The sequence below is a fragment of the Bombina bombina genome, chromosome 1, assembly GCF_027579735.1.
Source record: "Bombina bombina isolate aBomBom1 chromosome 1, aBomBom1.pri, whole genome shotgun sequence".
NCBI lineage: Eukaryota > Metazoa > Chordata > Amphibia > Anura > Bombinatoridae > Bombina > Bombina bombina.
The window spans coordinates 1,425,879,461-1,425,899,581 of record NC_069499.1 but is presented as its reverse complement, the minus strand read 5'-3'; the positions used below and the strand labels follow the sequence as shown (position 1 = coordinate 1,425,899,581).

Here is a 20,121-nt window from a genome sequence, read left to right as displayed (position 1 = left end):
TCGCACAGTGGCCCTGGTTGAATATCTGAAAGAAACAAAAACGCCTTCTCTGCTCCTTTCCTTGGACGCGGAGAAGGCGTTTGACAGGGTGGATTGGATATATATGATAGAGATCTTAGAACAGTTTGGATTTGGGGATAAATTTATCGGGGCGGTTAAAAATATATACTCTAACCCAAGAGCCACAATCAGAGCGGCGGGATACCAATCTAGGCCGATACAAATTCTAAATGGTACGCGCCAGGGATGCCCCCTTTCACCACTTTTATTTGCGCTATGCGTGGAACCACTGGCAGCATGCATCCGAAATTCACAATATATCCATGGTGTTAAACTGAACATAGGGGAATTTAAATTATCACTATTTGCGGATGACATCCTGCTAACACTTTCCAAACCCATGCTTTCTCTACCCAATCTCTATAAGATATTAGACGATTTCTCTCGGATTTCTGGCTTCAAAATAAATTCTGATAAGTGTGAGGCTCTCCCCCTTTTTTTACCAGCTCAAACTCGGAAACTAATAGAAACTAATTTTGATTTTAAATGGGCCAAGCACTCTATTAAATATTTGGGAATATATATCACCGACACCCTAGACGCATTATATAAAGCTAACTACTCACCGATCATCAAAAATATAAGATCTGACCTGAACAAATGGAAAAAAGGATGTTTCTCGTGGGTGGGAAGACAAGTAGCAATAAAAATGAATGTTCTACCCCGACTATTGTACCTATTTAGGGCCCTTCCTATCAAAATACCACTAAAAGACTTAGAAGACCTACAGTCTGAGTTCCTCAGATTTATCCGAGGCCACAAAACAACTAGAATACCTGCTAACATATTAAATTTGGCAACTAGGGGGAATAGGGGTTCCCAACCTACGTGACTATTACCAGGCCGCTAGATTAGCGCAAAATACACTACTAGGGAAAGACTGTCGCAACTTAACATGGCCAAATATTGAAGCAGAAATAGGAGGATATAGTAACCCAGGAGACATCCTTTGGACCCCCTCAAATGCCAAACTTCAACCTCTATCCAAACTTAAAACAACAGAATACACTAAAACTATTTGGAGAACACTGACTAAATCACTGAGATTAATTCCACCACATTCAACCGTAATACCACTGGGTCTGTTGCTACCGCTAGAATTTCGAAAACAGCTGTCAAAATGGGAAAACAAAGGTCTATATAGGGTGGCGGACTTCTTAGACAAGGGGAAAATACTAACCTACCTACAATTAAGAGACAAAATTAACCCCAATATACTGCAATGGTTCTTGTACCACCAAATATCACACTCGATACATAAATATAGGCAAAATTCTCCCCATATCCCATACACCATCCTAGAGCAAATCATACTATCGCCAGGCAGAAACAAAAAAATGATCTCAAACTTATACCTAGCTATCCAAAAAGCGAAAAACCTTAAAAAACAAAAACTACACATTACCTGGGAACAGGATCTAGATATAACATATAACGAAGAGGAATGGGAACAAATATTCTTTTCATTGGGCAAAAGCCTATTAGGAGCTGACCTAGTTGAAAACGCAATAAAAACGGCTTACAGATGGTACCTCACACCATTAAAAACTTCACATTACACCCCACAGAATAATAGAATGTGTTATCGAGGTTGTTTAGGGTTAGGCACTTACTTGCATATGTGGTGGGAATGCCCGAAGATTAGACCTATATGGGATAAACTAGAACAGCTGATCAAGAATACACTAGATGACACATTCACACTCTCAGCCGCCAAGGCCTTGCTTCACATTCCAATAGATTCATTTAACTCGGCCACTAACAGATGGATTAATATAGTATGCACAGCCACTAGATTATGCATAGCTAGAAGGTGGAGAGAAGGTGCTTTGGAATGGAGTGAAATACTTGACAAAATAGAGAATATATACACTATCTCTGAATCAGCAGCTTGGTTACAGGGTACCTCTGCAAGCTTTCAAAATATCTGGATACACTGGATAATGAAAAAACATTCATAGAGGGGAATGTCTGAACTATTTTTACAGAAATTTTTTTTTCTTTTTCTATACTAAGAGAAACATACTCTAACAGCTACCAAAAAGACGAATCTGCATGACGGAAAAAAGTTTTCAGTTAGAAGTTAGGCCAAGTTGAAGGGTCTTAAGGGAGGGGAGTTGGGGGTGGGTGGGTGGGAGGGATAGTTCTTCATTTATTAGTGGGCTTAAAAGACAACCCAAGGGTTGTTATTCTTAACACAATTGGGAAACAGTATATTCTGCAGAGACAAATTGTATCATTGTACTCAAATGATTAATATCACACCCTATTGTAATGATACATATTGTGAATGTATTGCATTTTTTTGTTGTGATCCCTCAATAAAAATTATTTCAACTAAAATATTTTTATTAGTGACAGCAGATAACAACATGAGTTATTTCAGAAAAAATCTAGCGTCATTTAAAACCACACATTTTTGGTCTTGTTTTTTTTAGAAAGCTCATAGCATGGATTTAGAATTACAACAAATAACATGGAATGCCAAAAAAGTAAGATCTTGTTGGCTTTGACATGATTCTCAAGACAAATCGCAAAAGTAGCTTAAAGGGATACTAAACCCAATTTTTTTCTTTTGTGATTCAGATAGAGCATGCAATTTTAAGCAACTTTCTAATTTACTCCTATTATCAATTTTTCTTCGTTCTCTTGCTATCTTTATTTGAAAAAGAAAGTCCAGTACCCTGGACAGCACTTGCTTATTGGCAGATAAATTTATCCACCAATCAGCAAAAACAACCCAGGTTGTTCACCAAAAATAGGCCGGCATCTAAACTTACATTCTTGCTTTTCAAATAAAGATACCAAGAGAATCAAGAACATTTGCTAATATGAGTAAATTAGAACGTTGCTTAAAATCACAAAAGAAAAAAATTGAGTTCAGTGTCCCTTTAACATTTTAAGAATTATGTTGTTGTCGTGATTTACATTTTCTTTTGCTTTTAGTGGTTCTCATTTCTTGTGTGAAATCACACGGTAATACAATTAAATATGTAAACTACAGTAACTCCCGCTAACAGAAACTAAAAAAAAAAAGTTTTGGGATGCTCGCTAAAAGACCAAAAAGACCGATTAGACATTTTAGCAAGTCTGTTTAGTTGAATTTGATAATTGAAAAATAGTGTCGAAAAAGTGTGAAAAAACATTAATAAATTGGATTATGATCACCTTGAACAATACTCCTATGATATGTTTAGGGCCTTTATTTGACAAGCCGATAATTAGTTTTTGATGTGGAGAAATAATTGATAATGACTGATTGTGATCGGCTTAAATTTCTGTCTATCCTTGTCTGTTATGATCCGATCGTGGTTTTCTCTAACGCTGTTGCTATGCCGTGTCATTTTTTGACTACTGCATTTGTTTTAATGTGGAGTCATAGCAACCCACAATCGGATTATAAGAGTAAAAAATGATGTAACACCAAATCAATAGCAGTCGTCAAACAAATTATGTGGCATAGCAACAGTGTCATTGCAACCTGTGATCGGATCATAAATGCCTCCTTTACTATGTCTAGTAATGCTCAATTACTATCTCTCTTTGCATTATATATTCGCTCAATTGTTGTGAACTCATTCTCAGCCCCCCGTAAAAAAGCTTTGGCTCATAACAACAACATTACACAGAACATAGAATCTGAACTAAAAAAAAACATTCTCCCGTTACATTAAATCTAAGGAGTGCAAAAGTACCCCAGAATAACTACTGATTTATGTGTGTCAACAATAAGCAGAGGAATGTGAGAAAAAAGGTCAGTAAATGTCTTTTTAAAGTAAAAAAAACTTTATTTACTCGCTTATTTACAAATCAGAGTTATGAGAGGCTATAAACTGACAACAGGAAAAATGTAAGTGACACAATGATTTTGCCCAGACTGAGATCTGCGTGTGGTTTATATTCTCCAGAGTATGAGAAAGGCTAAGCACTGTAATTTAATATAATCGCTGTAATTGATTGGTGAGATTCAGAAAGCATATTATGTATTTCTCAAATGTCTACGACAGAGGCAAATCTAACATGGGAAATTTTACAATTTATATTTGACTTGAGAGATCAATATATGTTCAGCCTAAGTCAATTACAAAGTTTTAGCCACATCAAATTAGAGCAATATGCATTATTTATTAATCTGTACAATCTGAATGTATTTGTCTTTGTAGTTTTCAATTGCAGTTAGTCTCTACTACTGTTAAAGAGAGAAAGGGGGAAATATGGCATAAAGAGGATGAGAGAGAATCTCAACAACTGAAGTTTTGCACTTTGTATGTTGCATTGTAAGATTATGTTTTAAACACTAAAATATTTGAACAAGAAAAATAAGTTTGGTAAAACATTAAATTACCAAAAATACTAAAAGGGCCTTTCTCAGTCAGGGGTCATAATTAAAGCTTCCCGATTTGATTATCACTCTCATTGTGCACAACAAAAATAGTAATAAAAGTTATATGTTTTTTTTTTACTTATTGTACCATGCTCATTATAACTTATTGTGTTTACAAGGTGTGGCAGGGGTGGACCCCCCCCATTAAACTCAGAATTTAAAGGAACACTGTAGAGGAGACATTTCTACTACTGATAGTGGGCCTCAGTGTCTTTACCACATAGGTAAAGTCCCACTCAGTATATACAAGCATCACAGCAAGGTCTTGTGCTGAACACAGCAGGTGACTGAGTCATGAGACTGCCCCTTTTCATCGGCTCACTGGCTGTTTGCTGCTCAAGACTAGCATCAGGACTTTTGTGGGGGTTAAACACATTGGGGTTGACAAAAATCTATTGGCGTGTCAGAAAAGGCCACAATCACAATAACTCGTTTCCAGCTATTTTCGCGATTGTGTTTTTGGCTCACAGGCAAAAGACTTATTTTGAACATGGAGCCAAGACGTTATTGGTGATCTTAATTCATTTTCAAGATCTTTTCAAGACCAGTTTTGCCTTTTCAAATGGCCTTTTGGACTTCTTTTCAAGTATTCCAAGACTACTTAGAATCATTCTATTAAATTGCTCATGTGCAAACCACTCTGATATGTCCACAGGAGGTATTTTAGAAGTGTATTTTGCATACATGATATTGATTCATTAAATCTCTATTCATCAGTATTGTATAGTTGATCTGCAGTGGCCAAGACACACATTCATACATATTATCCTGTACAGCAAAGGGAATCAGAAGAAAAAGTGAGATCAGGACCCCAACAGTTAGAAAAGATGTCAAGCAATCTCTTTCTATTAATTTTTGTTTCTAGGTCACACAGTACTAAAACTGTAAAATATGAATTCACTGCAATATTGATGTTCAAACGTGTTTGCACCACCATGCACAGAAAGTTCAAACATATTCACAACAGTGCATTTTACAATGTTTGCTCCTACATTATTGGATTTATAAACAGGATTGTGTCTTCGTGAACAGGAGGATGGATTCAGGAACATTTCTAGTGAAAACACGTTCTAGGCTGCAGGCATTTAATGCGCCCATACATTTTATATTGCAAAAACATGTTGACAATTTCGACAAGAAAGCAAAATGCCACTCCAGAAGGAAATGGCTGATAGTGATTGACCACATAGAGTTCCATAGTGAGTAAAGTAAAAAATAAATCATAAATCATTTTCCTCTACGTCTCTTTAATTCCACATAAAGTGATTAATAATACAAAGTTGGAAAATAAATGTTGCAATGCATTTTGATGATTTATTTTGCCTTTTTGTCCTATAATTTTAAATTGATAATTGTAGTTTTTCCACTACCCCTAGAAATGCTGGAGTACATTGTGTGTAATTCATAACCCTCCTTGTGAGGAGGTTAGGGTGTGTAACACTCAGAATGCAGGAACAGATACACAGAACAATGAAAGTCTTTTTAAAAGCTTTACTGATAGATAAGCAAAAGAACAGTTGGTAGTTTAAATTGAAGATCATAGAAACAGTAAGTTTGAACAAAGGCCCAACTCAAAACACTAAAGTCCAATACAAAGTTTAGAATTCTTAAGTAGTTTACAAAGTCCATTGGGCACTGGTGCGTGAATAGAACAGTTAAGGGTGAGGTTAACACAGAATACCTGGTAGGTACAGCTAGTGAGAGGAAAGCAGACACAGGATTCTCAGCAGGTACTATTATTGAGAATGTCATGCGATACCAGATAGGTACGGCAGGCACAGCTAGTTTGAGGAAGGCTGTCACTGGTATGGTAAACACAGGTTTTTCAGTAGGCACAGGCTACCCAGCAGGTACTGTTGGTGAGACTGTCACAGAATACCAGATAGGTAAAGCAGGCACAGCTTGTTTGAGAAAGGCTGGTAAGTAGACACTGGTTTCTCAGCAGGCACAGAATACCCAGAGGGTATTGTTGATGAGACTGTCATGGGATACCAGATAGGTACAGCTTCAGGAACAAGCTGAGCATACACAGGTATCAGGCAAGTCTGCTCGCCTTTCAGGAACCAGGAGAGCATATGCAGGTGCAAGTAAGTATGCTTGGTCTCTGGAAAAAGGTGAGCATACACAAGTATCAGGAAAGTATGCGTGGTCTCTGGAACAAGGTGAGCATACAGTTATCAGGTAAGTATGCTTGGTCTCTGGAACAAGGTGAGCATACAGAAGTACAAGGTAAGTATGTGTGAGTCTCTGGAACAAGGTGAGCATACACATGTACAAGGTAAGTATGCATGAGTCTCTGGAACAAGGTGAGCAGACACAGGTAGCAGGAATCAGAAGCAAGGTAGGTAAGACAATGAGCTTTTATAGGAACTCCCACACCTGAGTCCTCCAGGTGGGAGTTCTGGTAATTAGGACATGGCCTCTTTAAATTCCGGCAGTGTGCAGGCGCACGCACCTAGGGTAGCTGCAGGCAGGAGAAGGAGGACTAGAGTCTCGTGGGACACTAAGATGGAAGCAGCTAGTCATTTGCCGAGACTGGAGCGGCCAGACCGGGAGCTCCTGGGTGAATCGCTGCCCAGTGAGCTAACTTATGTCTGTCTCTAACTGGCTACAATAAAGGATATAATATTAACAACACTGAAGAGGCAACAAAACAAAATAACAATTTTTAAATGCTTTTAAAATATTTTGTATGCAGATCTTTTGCATTGCAGTCATTAATTTGTGATATACATTACAAAATTTAGGAATAATATACCTCCCAACATTTTGGAGGCTTTCTGCAATGCAGGGGTGAAGTTGCTTATGAGCAGTGACCCACATATATTTTGTGGGTGTGATATGCTGGCAGAAGCTGGGTCACGGAATAAAGTAGAAGGGGCTGTATGAAGATGGTGGGATTGTGGGCATGTCTGGACAGGCCATGCGCGTGGCTAATGCAGTCCCTTAAATCGATATACACAAAGCCTGTGGGAGAGAGGTTGGCCAGACCAATTCATGGCAATCTTGCAGGAGGTGGGCGATTGGGAGGTATAAATTAGGATTTATATGTTATATTTAAAGGGCCATGAAATCTTGAATTCTTTTTACATGATTTAGATAGAACAACTTTACTTTTTTGATCAGATTTGCTTTGTTCTTTTGGTATCCTTGGAGCAGCAATGCACTACTGGGAGCTAGTCTAACACATCCGTATAAGCCAATGATAAGAGGCACATATGTGCAGCCACCAATCAGCAGCTAGCTCCCAGTAGTGCACTGCTGCTCCCGAGCTTCCCTTCATATGCTTTTCAACAAAGATAACAAAGCAAATTAGATAATGACGTGTTCTATCTGAATGATGGCAGTTTAATTTTGACTTTACTGTCAATTTCACATATATTGTAGTATGATAAACCATTACGGGAGGGTTGCAGCTACACATAAAAGCTATTCTACTTGACTGAAGTTTCTAAAAATGACAAAAATCAGCTATATGTGTGACAGGTAATAAATCTGGCAAAATTATACAATATCTTTCATTCCTTTGCCCATTCTCTGCTGTAACTATACCACGCTACCACATTCACTATTCATTCTTCCTCTCTGTCCCTAACATTTCTTTCAACATTTCCTTAAATTCTCTTCTATTTTTTATTTTTCTCTTTTACATTCCCCTTTATCTCATGTTTGCCTTTTTCATTTTGAACACTTAACAAACACACCTTTTATTACTTCTACTTTAGTGATTTGTCACCTTTAAACTTCTCATCTATCTCTCTACATTCAAGTCCTCATCTGCTTCCATTCAGAAATCCTATCCCAAATCCTCTTACTTAAATAATTAATATTGGGGTATATTCCAATCCATTAGAGTTTGCTGTGCAAAAGCTTTGCCTTCAACTTGGCTATTTTATTTTTTTACTTAAAGGGACACTCAAGTCAAAATTAAACTTTCATGATTCAGAAAGAGCAAAGAAATGTAAGAATCTTTCCAATTTACTTCCATTATCAAATTTTGCACAATCTTTTTATATGGAAACTTATTGAGGCAGTAGCCCCTGCTGAGCATGTGCACAAACTCACAGGGTATACGTATACTTGTATGTGATTGGCTGATGTTTATCACATGACACAGGGGGCTTGCAAATGGAAGAAAAAAATCTACTGTTTTGTGAAATTCAGAGTGTTATTGCGTTGTCTTTTTATTGTGCACTTGTTTATTATGTAGTTCTACTGTATTTAGTTGTTCCTTTGATTTTCTATGCCATTCCTATCTATTAGAAATGGGGCAATATACATTTGTTAAGCAGAATATTCACTTAGGCTAGGCAAAATGTTTAAGAAACAGACTTTACACGTAAATGAAAACAAATTGTACAATATATGTATTCAACATGAAAAGAAAACACTGCAGCTAATTGATTTAGTATTAATGATGACTGGCTACTTTGTTAGTTTTGTTTTAATTTAAAAGCACATGAAAGCCAAAAGATGTTTTAGTTTATTTCTACTAGTACATTTTCTTTGTCTCTTTTGCTATCCTTTGTTGAAAAAGATAGCTATGTAGGCTCAAGAGCAACAGTGTACTTTTTGCACGTTCATGTCCTTAATATAAATTCATGGCATGTACAAGTTTTTTAGAGAGTTTTATGACAGTTCTGTACAAGTTTAAAAATAGGTTGAGCAACAGATTTAACTTTTTTTTAACCATGTCGATTATTCATCAATATGTGAACTAAGAATGCTCAAACACTGACACATTAAAACATTGTTTTGCAATTTTAAATGAGACAAAATGAATTGTCAGTTGGTAAAAATCTATTGAAACAGAATGTCTATTTTGATGCATAAGAATATCACTAGTTTTTCAAGTCAAAGAAGTTTGTGGTGCGATAGTTTGTAAAAACCACTTGATAGTTATTTATTTCAAAGGTTTTTAAATGCATTTAAAGGGACAGTCTACACCAGAATTGTTAATGTTTAAAAGATAATCCCTTTGTTACCCATTCCCTAGTTTTGCATAACCAACACAGTTATATAAATATACTTTTTACCTCTGTGATTACCTTGTATCTAAGCCTCTGCAAACTGCCCCCTTATTTCAGTTCTTTTGACAGACATCCATTTTAGCCAATCAGAGCTGGCTCACCAGAACTCCACGTGCGTAAGCACAGTGTTATCTATATGACACACATGAACTAACATGCTCTAGTGGTGAAAAACTGTCAAAATGCCCTGAGAGAAGAGGTGGCCTTCAAGGGCTTAGAAATTAGTATATGAACCTCCTAGGTTTAGCTTTCAACTAAGAATACCAAGAGAACAAAGCAAAATTGGTGATAAAAGTAAATTGGAAAATTGTTTAAAATTACATTCTCTATCTAAATCATGAAAGTTTATTTTGGACTAGACTGTCCCTTTACATGTCTTTAAATTTAGAAAAATAATAGAAACCAATGCAAAGTGCTTTGCCAAGCTGTTCTGATAGATTGGAAAACACACAGCAAAAGACCACAAATCTTAGCTATTGTCACTGGTTGGGAGGTCCCATCGCTCACCCCAGCTCCACCAAACATTACCCATGGTATCCCTAGTCAAAAAGGATGATCTTCCTGCAGTGGCATAGCGTGGGTTTTCAGCGCCAAGGGCAAGGCAAGTATTGCGCCCCCTAACCCATTAGAACTGACTGAGTCTCTTTCACCAGTACAGTAGGGATTGGCAAATTTGCTTTGAATCTAGGAGCCAGCTTAACAACTTAGGAGACAGTTGTTTTTTTTTTAAACAAACAAAGCTTTATTTTTTATGACAAAAATAACAGATCATAAAGTTACAAAAAAAGAAGACTAGAACCAAACGTCATGAGCATGAAGTTGATTCATTAAGTTGTTTGCTGTGTATTTTGAACAACTTTACTGCAGTACAATTTCAAAGTCAAGGTACAAAGTAAAATTTAAGTAAAATTTAGACTGTCACTTACCAAACACATATATTTTTTATTACAGGCAGCAGTAGCACTAATCTTCTCAAGCAAGGCAGCCAGCACACCTTGTCGCCTCACTACCTGAGTTTCAACCGCACAAAACTACAGTCAGGCTACAACCATTGGCTGCAGCTAAACTGGGCCATTGGTTGCAAGCTAAACTGTACAGCACAGCCATTGGCTGGCAGCAACTAGCAGCTGATTGGGTGCATGGAAAGGGGGGCGTTTCCAATTTGGCTTAACGCTGCATGGAAACATCTTACATGCAGTGTTAATAGCCATCAATCATCGCAGAGTGGAGGTTTCCAGTCGGCAATTGGATGTCAATGCTTGCTAGAAGCAATGAGCTGATGCTGATCGCCGGCGCTGCATGTGAGACAGTGATAAGGAGATGGCTCTTTCAGCTTACTAGCAGCTAGCCTCAGCCTGCACAGATTCCCCCACAGATTTGCGCCCCTAAGAATTATGCGCCCGGGGCAACTGCCCCTGTGGCCCCCCCCCCCCACGTTATGCCACTGTCTTCCTGGACTCATTCTGAAGTAATCGATGACTCCAGACTAGTCATCAGAAGCCATCCTGAAGCATGCCCACAGGCCCAAATATCATTCACTGGCTGTTCATGCTTGTGAAGTAATCAGTAAAGTCTGCTTATCCTGAAGTCATCACCCAGAATGTTTTACCTTAACTGATGACTTTACATGCCTGATGATGTGCAAATCACTTCTGATGATAGTTTCAAATGACCCCAGGATGGTCTCTAAAGTAATCCTGTTTGTCTTGGGATGCCAGTAGCCCCACCCCTCCTATTACAGCTCCTCCCACCAAACACCAGTGGAAGGTACGTCACAGATAAATTAAAATAATAACACAGTTTCACTGGTTGCCATGTTATTCCATACAGCTGATTTGCTTACTTTACTAAATCACCTGCATGCAATAACTGGTAATAATGGAGGGGCTGGTCAGACCAGTAAAGCTGGAGAGGCTGAAGAGACCACCTAGTGAATTTTGAACAGAAGTTTCATCATTTTCTGAATGTAGAAAATGAAGCCTTTTCCCTTCGGTAAAAAAAAATCACTTTTATCACCTGATATGAATAAATTAGTGAATTGTTTTGATTATATCATTAAAGGGATATTAAGTCAATGGCCTCTAGTTATCAAGCCGTCAACCTCAAATACGCTGGAATTCCGCAGCGTATTTGTGGCGAGGCTGATTCGCCTAAGTTATCAAGCCTTACACACCGGCAAAAGTAGAATATAGTGGCGTAAGCTTCGATCCGCCGGACTCAGTCCTACACAGATCGATTCTTACATCACTCCAGATGTTCCGAATGCAAGTTCGGCACAATCTGACTACAACTAGCAGGTACGCTCGGCACTTTTCCGGCCCAGCGTACCTGGTTTTCAATCCGCCGCCCTGGAGGTGGCGGATCCCATAGGAATCAATGGGAGTCTGACCATAGCGAAAGTTCATGTTCGCTGCTGCCCGATATCCCATCCTCTTCCAACGACGCCTACCCGACGAATGGATATTCCTTTAAGTGACATCATCCAAGGATTCTATCAGCCAATCGGAATTAAGGTAGGAAAAATCTGATTGGCTGATGCAATCAGCCAATCAGATTCAAGTTCAATCCGATTGGCTGATCCAATCAGCCAATCAGATTGAGCTCGCATTCTATTGGCTGTTCTGATCAGCCAATAGAATGCGAGCTCAATCTGATTGGCTGATTGCATCAGCCAATCAGATTTTTCCTACCTTAATTCCGATTGGCTGATAGAATCCTATCAGCCAATCGGAATTCGAGGGATGCCATCTTGGATGACGTCACTTAAAGGAATATCCATTCGTAGGGTAGGCGTCGTTGGAAGAGGATGGCTTTGCGTCGGCTCGTTTGAAGAAGGCTCCGCTCCGGATGGATGAAGATTGAAGACGCCGCATGGATGAAGACTTCTATCGGATGGAAGACCTCTTCAGCACCCCTTGGATGATGACGTCAGCCGCTGCGGATGTCCTCTTCTGTTCCATTGGTGGTCGGCTGGCTGAAGACGACTCAAGGTAGGGAGATCTCCAGGGGGTTAGTGTTAGGTTTTTTTAAGGGGGGTTTGGGTGGGTTAGAGTAGGGGTATGTGGGTGGTGGGTTTTAATGTTGGGGGGTTGTATTTTATTTTTACATGCAAAAGAGCTGATTACTTTGGGGCATGCCCCGCAAAAGGCCCTTTTAAGGGCTGGTAATAGAGCTGTTAACTTTTGTAATTTAGAATAGGGTAGGGCATTTTTTTATTTTGGGGGGCTTTGTTATTTTATTAGGGGGCTTAGATTAGGTGTAATTAGCTTTAAAATGTTGTAATATTTTTTTATTTTTTGTAACTTAGTTTTTTTTTATTTTTTGTACTTTAGTTAGTTTATTTAATTGTATTTAATTGTAGCTACTTGTAGTTAATTAATTTAATTTATTTAATGATAGTGTAGTGTTAGGTTTAATTGTAACTTAGGTTAGGATTTATTTTACAGGTAATTTTGTATTTATTTTAGCTAGGTAATTATTATATAGTTAATAACTATTTAATAGCTATTGTACCTAGTTAAAATAAATACAAAGTTACCTGTAAAATAAATATAAATCCTAAAATAGCTACAATGTAATTATTAATTACATTGTAGCTATCTTAGGGTTTATTTTACAGGTAAGTATTTAGTTTTAAATAGGAATAATTTATTTAATGATAGTGTAGTGTTAGGTGTAATTGAAACTTAGGTTAGTTTTTATTTTAGAGGTAAATTTTACTTTATTTTATCTAGGTAGCTATTAAATAGTTAATAACTATTTAATAGCTATTGTACCTAGTTCAAATAAATTTAAATTTGCCTGTAAAATAAAAATAAATCCTAAAATAGCTACAATATAATTATTAGTAATATTGTAGCTATATTAGGGTTTATTTTATAGGTAAGTATTTAGTTTTAAACAGGAATAATTAATTTAATAAGAGTTATATTTATTTAGATTTATTTAATTAATATTAAAAATAGGGGGATGTTAGGGTTAGTGTTAGACTTAGGTTTATTATAGGTTGCAGCGGTGTAGGGGGGGCAGGATAGGGGTTGATACATTTATTATAGGTTGCGGCAGTGTAGGGGGGGGGCAGATTAGAGGTTAATAAGTTTAATATAGGTGGCGGCGGGGTCCGGGAGCGGCGGTTTAGGGGTTAAACAATTTATTTAGTTGTGGCGGGGTCCGGGATCCGCAGGATAGGGGTCAATAAATTTATTATAGGTGGCGGCGGTGGTATAGGGGGGGCAGGATAGGGGTTAATAGGTATTATGTAGGTGGCGGCGGGGTCTGGGAGCGGCGGTTTACTGGGTCTAGGAGCAGCGGTTTAGGGGTTAATAACTTTATTTAGTTGCGGGGGGCTCCGGGGTGCCGGTATAGGGGGTAGAACAGTGTAGTTTAGTGTGGGTGCTTAGTGACAGCTTATCAATAAAGCTGGGAAAAAGCCAAAGAGCAGCGAGATCGGATGAGTGATAACTATCACAGTCCGCTGCTCATCGCCCCGTACTTGGTGTGCGGCTCTTTGACAGCTTTTTTGATAACTTTGGCGAACGTATTCAGGTCCGCGGTGGCGATGTGAGGCGAGCTTAGGCGGGCGTATTGGGGCCGGCGAAGGCAGGTAAGTAGACACGTTGATAACTAGAGGCCAATATATCAACTTTTTGTTTGTTCCTGCACTTGCCAAAACAACTTGTCTTTTCATGCTTGTGGAAGTGTCTTGCTGTACACAAATTTGTCACGTAATAGTTGTCCTTATCAACCATTGTACATATGATATTCAAAAATCAGTTATACACAAACTTACAATTCCTTCTAGTTTCAATATCAGTTAAATGAGCGTTATCTGTTTTCATAAAATATATTTTGAGATTTTTAATTACTGCTTTTTTTATATGAATATTTTTTATTTATTTTTTTATTTATATGATTATATTCCAAAAAAGGGCATTTCTATAATTGATAGCAAGGCCATGATGGGCAAATAGTTTTCACACTTTGTAATGACTTTTCACAATTGGTAACTGGGGAAAACAAGGGTAAAAAAGTAGCCAGTGGCACTGCCATAAGAACCAGGCGTAACTATTGCAGGTAATATTAATGCCTTATGTACGGCAGTTCCTTTTTCTTTTACGCATGCCAGATGCTATTAATATATATCTCGAAAATTTGACAATGTTTCTCTGCTACATATCATTTCTTTATGATAGTGGAAAACCCCAATTTTTTCTACTTTTTACTATGAACTGCTTTAATAAATGTATGTTAGGCAAGGAAGGACTTAGTGGCAATGTATGAGTTACTGCTTAGTCACACAACTCTAGTTATTTCCATAGTAACCATCTTACTACTTGACAGGTGGGCACCAACTGTATCTAAAAATCTTGGAGTGTATAAGAATAATTGAAACGGTTATTTATACTTTAATGCAGTATTTTGATAAAAAAAAATAGCTGCAACTCTCCAAAAACGGGTCATAAGTATCATATAAATGTCAAATTAGTGACAAACAATTTATAGAGGTCAGGGCGTGGTTACATTTTATACTGCACCAGGCCTAAGCTACACATTGCCCCTCCCACTTATTTAATTTACATCCCCTAACAATGCTTTTATTCTTCCTTTCCAATTACTTTGCACCCACATGGCATAGAACCAGAGTCAGCAGGGGTGCTTAATGCAATATTCAAGTCTAGGTGATTGTCTTTTGACCTATACACATGTTGCTCCCCTAGGCCTTAGCTTGGACAGCCAATGCATAAATATACTTTTCTTAGAAGGTTATATGTCATTTATTAAACACATTACCTTTTTTCGTTAGCTTATTTACTTATTTTTTTTTAGCCTTGAATATTTTCAATAAATACAAATAAATTTAAGAAATACAATGATTAACTACCTCATTCAAGGGACAGTGACCCCTATTTTTTCTCCCCTTTAATTTGTTCCCAATGATCCATTTTACTGCAGTAAATTTAATTTTTCACAAATAGCTAATTTACCTTTATTTCTGCATTTGATATAGCTGATTTTGTCTGCGGTATGCCTACCTATATTGAAAGTTTCTATACCTAAGTATTGGCTATAGAAATGACACTTAACGTGGGGGTTAGGAGAGCTAAGTAATACAAATTAATTTTAAATGTTATCTCTGTGGGGCATATTTATCAAGCTCCAATTGGAGCTTGATGCCCCGTGTTTCTGGCGAGCCTGCAGAAGTTATGAAGCAGCGGTCACAAAGACCGCTGCTCCATAACCTGTCCGCCTGCTCTGAGCAGGCGGACACACATCGCCGGAAATCAACCCGATCGAGTACGATCGGGTTGATTGACACCTCCCTGCTGGCGGCTGATTGGCCTCGAGTCTGCAGGGGGCGGCGTTGCACCAGCAGCTCTTGTGAACAATGCTGAATACGGCGAGCGTATTGCTCGCCGTATTCAGCCAGGTCTGGCGGACCTGATCCGCAGTGTCGGATCAGGTCCGCCAGACCTTGATAACTTGGGGCCTATATATTGGGCTTTGCTATAGAGATAGAGATAATATAAAGAAGCATGTGTGTTTACAGAAAGTGCTAATATACGGAGATCTGATTACCCTGCAAGCTCAACCAATGTTAATGGGCTGTGGTGTCAAAGAACAACCCCAGCTATTTAATATACATTAATAAATATAAATAAGCAAACTCATCTACATTTTATAATCTGCAGCTGGTATAACAAGTAATTGAAAACACATTAAGATATTTTTTTTTTTTTTTAAGTACATTGACCCTTTAAAAATACCTGGAAACCAGCCACATCTTGGTACAATTTTCAAAGACTTCTATAGCCCCTTATTTTGCCTGTATGGCCAGGAAATAATAAAGCCTGCCTAACAACTTTAGAGAAGTATGATGAATGCACATTGGAAAGATTCAGATTTAAGGAAGAACCCAAAACTAAGTCATCAAATTATCTTTAGTAGGTCACAGAATATAGCAACGGGAACAAAATTATTTAGAAGTCAAGAGGCTGCCCGTAAAAATACAACCACATAGGTTCAGTTTAAAGAAATGCAACTTTATTGGTGTATAGGCCAGGATAAAATTAAAATAAACCCTCCCTGGAATGGAAATGGTCTGATGAAGGTGTTTGGCATAATTGCTTTTACCTGAAGACTGGGTCACCTATCTGTTTCTATAATTCACTGTTGCAAAAGCTAAAAAAACGCTGGCGTATGAGAAAAAAGGAATTTGAAACCAAATTCTACTATACAGATGTAGCTTATGGGGCAAGAGATTCAGCAAAGGTTACATAAAAATTAAAATATCAGTGATGTGTGCATTAGGTAACTTTGAATATGAGAATAAGTCTGTTTTGGTACAAGGATTTAATTAAACCAGTCTCTAAATGGTCAGTTTGGGTAGCTATCTGCAATGATTTTATAACATTTTATTATCAAACTAAATTGCTGTTGTAGCCATATCAAGCATCTAAAATATAATTGAATATTTTTTTTTATAGAACGGAAAACTGCTATTGAGGTATATAGAGAAAGAATATTTTTTGTTTTGTGTTTTTTTTCTACTTTTTTTTTTAATAATACATATGGAGAAGGTCCTTTAGTAAGTATTCTGCAGTAACTGGAGTCTTAATACAGAGGCAAGGATCATTCATATTAAAAATATTTTTTAGATGCATTTAATTCACTTTTATAATTTTAGTAGTTATAGTGTTAAATACTGAAGAGAACAGCAGCAGTGTATATGTATCTATGCTGAAAATCATCTGATTTGTTTTTTAATGAGCATCATTACCACATATCTTGAATGAATATGCAAATATGATTAATCCTAGAATGATGCAACATTATTAGCTTTTTAATCTGAAATCCACGCACACATACATGTAACACAATACGTCATACTAAGATGTAAAATTGTGCTTAAAAAATAGTTCATTTTTTTATGTTCCTTTAATATTTTAGCATTTGTAGCATTTATCAAATGAGATCAAAGCAAGGAAAGGCGTTATATGGCAATTTAATACAAATCATAATATCAGTAGGAAAAATAAGGCTATTTTGTCATTTTTACCATCCCTGGCAATATTCTGGTACCTTTTAATATTTCACTACATGTATTTCCCAGATTAAACGAGCTTGCTACACAAAGGTACTCTTGCTGTGCAAGGGGGTGTTTTGATATTGCTATCGCTTACAAAGAACATTGAGTATTACCACTCAGATTCACTCTTATTACCAATTCAAATTATTCTTTATGCCGCTGTGTAATGCAAATGCTATTTTTTTTTTTCATATTCACAAATCGCAAGCGAAAGAACCACACAAGGCAAGGACAGAATGCAGCTAATGAGATACTGAATCAATTATTACATATTTTATTCTCTACCTAGTAGTAATTGAAAATTTTGCCATCTGTGCTTTAGCTCCCTTGAGTTTCATCCTTTCTGGGCTTGGGAATTAACCTATTTAATACTGGAAAGTCAATGCTTTCTGTAAGGGCGCCTTCTTCTTTTTTTTATTACCAACGAAGTAAAAATAAAAGGTGGGCTGGCAAATTTTAATTAATGTAGGTGTGTAATTATGCATCCAGGCGAACCCTGACTGTCTCCCTTGTGGCTCATTTATACCTCATCATTAAAATATTGAGATCAATAATTCGGAGAGCGTTACTATATGTTTAAATATAACCTCTGTTATATGTATCTATACCATCTATACATATGCAGAGTCCTATATGACCATTATACATTTGTATGTGTATCTGCTCTACAAATACATTCATACATACATGGCAAAATGCTATGGGGGAAAAATGAAATTGAATGTATTATTATAACAAAAAAAAACAAAACAAAAACTGCACAACATGAGTTGGGTCACCATAAATAAGTTCTGTATAAATGGCTTAAAATGCATTTTCATAGTGGGAATCTGTTTAATATGACCACACATCTTATCCCATTTCTGTGAAAATTATGAAACGCCCTTTTTTGATTCTAAAAATAAAAGGGGGTGGCGCTAGTTCCCATGGTCTCCCCCCTTGCATGATTCCATATTTGTGTCTCACCCATCCTTTCAGGTCTCTCCAGAATGTATTACAGCAATTTAAGCACCTTTTCCTTTGCTACAATGAACCCATACTGGGATCACGTAATTACACATTTCCAGTAAATAATATACAAACAAAATCATAGCTGTAGTGTACAGGTAATGTTCTGATGCACAGATAATAGAAATATCTATTTTTTTAGCGGATGGAATTGTGTAGGGAAAGAAATGATGGATAAAAAGAAATAAATCTAAAAATGGAAAAATAGTTTGGTTATACCATGCTGAGAGATTGATGAATGCCGCTGGTTTTAGTAATCGGAAATAAAATGAAACTAGATATCATAGGTATTCAGATTATCTTTACAATTTCTTCCATTCTTTAAAATTTAAACAATGTGTACAAACAGCAGATGATTCTCAAACCCTGTTGCTACATCTGCATATAAGATGCTATGCACACACTATATAGATGTATATATTGTATAGGGTTAGGAGCTGGCTGGCTCACCTTGTGTTCCTTTTTCCCCTCCTGAAGAAAGCTTGCCTGGAACGCCTGCTCTTTTATACAACCTCCTTTTCTTCCAGAGATCCCTGAGAATTCCAACAGTAAATTCATGTCTGGGAAATATTTATCCTTCTATAGAAAACAAACCCAAAAAAAAATATATGCGTCCTCTGATTTTAAGTAATTGAAAAGATTTTTTTTTAGTACAAAAAATGTAATTCTTACAAAAATAAACCATCAGAAAATAATAATAATATATAATCTATCAATCAGGATATGTTCTATATTTCCCCCCTGTTGAAGCCCTGCATATGATCTGGTGCCTGCAAGTCACTGTCAGAGAATGAACAGCCCTGTGAGACCCACTATGCTATTTTTAGCTCTTTTCCCATAGAGCTGAAGTAGATATTCCATTAAAATACACTGTCTTATAACGCTGCACCAATATACACAGTCCAGGGCTCTCTCTCCTCCAACCCTTCTGCAACTATTATTTCTTATGCTCATTCCTGGCCACATTCAGCATGTTAACCCCTTAACTGCTTTGCTATGCAGATATGTCCACAATCTTACTAGAATTTTATCTTCAAGCTGATTGCAGTACTTCCCACAAAATGAAATTAATTCCTCCCCAAAGCAATAAAGACATTCACAATAACCTTTGTTCATAATATGCATTGTTTATTTGCTCAGCCTTATTTATAGTGAATGAAATGTATTCCGTGGTTGTAATAGTGATATGTGATTTCCAAGCACTAGCATATAGTGTGCATGTCCACATACACACAGTGATGCATATACAGACAAACATTACAGATCTGAGCATGCATGTTAGATCTATATAAGCAGATACCCATGTAAGCACGCAGAACACACATTTAATTAATTTATATATTGGCACACTGACACACATTACACACACCCTCACATATATCCGAAGATCCATAAAAAAACACAAATCGTAACATACATTAACACACCTAAAAATCCATATACGTTCAGTAAAAAGGAAAATGTACAATAGCACACAGTTAAACTCCACAAAGCATATATTCTAAAGCTATAATTATACAAATGCATATATCATATTGATGCAAATGTAGACT

At 37.1% G+C, this 20,121-nt stretch overlaps 1 protein-coding gene across 1 annotated transcript in view; it reads right to left on the bottom strand.

The window, feature by feature from the left end:
* ANKRD34A (ankyrin repeat domain 34A) overlaps positions 1-19,280 on the bottom strand; it is a 72,610-nt gene extending 53,330 nt beyond the window's left edge. Inside the window, exon 1 of the mRNA XM_053695955.1 lies at positions 19,019-19,280. The gene's annotated coding sequence lies outside the window, so the exon portion shown is untranslated. The remainder of the gene's footprint in view (positions 1-19,018) is intronic.
* Positions 19,281-20,121: the final 841 nt, after the last annotated feature.